Source organism: Penaeus monodon, chromosome 19 (genome assembly GCF_015228065.2).
Source record: "Penaeus monodon isolate SGIC_2016 chromosome 19, NSTDA_Pmon_1, whole genome shotgun sequence".
NCBI classification, from domain to species: Eukaryota; Metazoa; Arthropoda; class Malacostraca; order Decapoda; family Penaeidae; genus Penaeus; species Penaeus monodon.
Window position 1 is genome coordinate 42834966 of NC_051404.1, and position 391 is coordinate 42835356.

Consider the following 391-nt stretch of genomic DNA (forward strand, 5'->3'; position numbering starts at 1 on the left):
AAATTGAGAAGTATCAGTTGGAAATAACAATTCGTTGATCATAAAAAAGAACACTTGAACATATGTTAATGAGAGCGTACTTATCTTTCAGAATCACGGGGACACCTGCGGCCGTTGAAGATTTTCTTTGGGGGGAACTACACGCCCCCAGAAAAATAGATAGCTTCGAATAATAACTGAAAGAACTTTTGCAACTGAAAGTGCACGGCCAACACGAGCAGACATGTCTTGCCTTGTGATGTTCCGCTTCCTTGCTGTGGGAGACACACTCTGCAGGGGACCTTAAGCTATTTTCATTTCAACTGTGTTTATAAGGATAAACATCGAAGGAAAACCTTTAAAGAGAAGATTGATAATAATAAACCTCAGTCCACTTTTGATCTTCATTTCT

The 391-nt window shown here is 39.4% G+C and overlaps 1 long non-coding RNA gene across 1 annotated transcript in view; it reads left to right on the plus strand.

The window, feature by feature from the left end:
- LOC119585247 overlaps positions 1-391 on the plus strand; it is a 10908-nt gene extending 10517 nt beyond the window's left edge. Inside the window, exon 2 of the long non-coding RNA XR_005229886.1 lies at positions 92-391. This is a non-coding gene — a long non-coding RNA (uncharacterized LOC119585247). The remainder of the gene's footprint in view (positions 1-91) is intronic.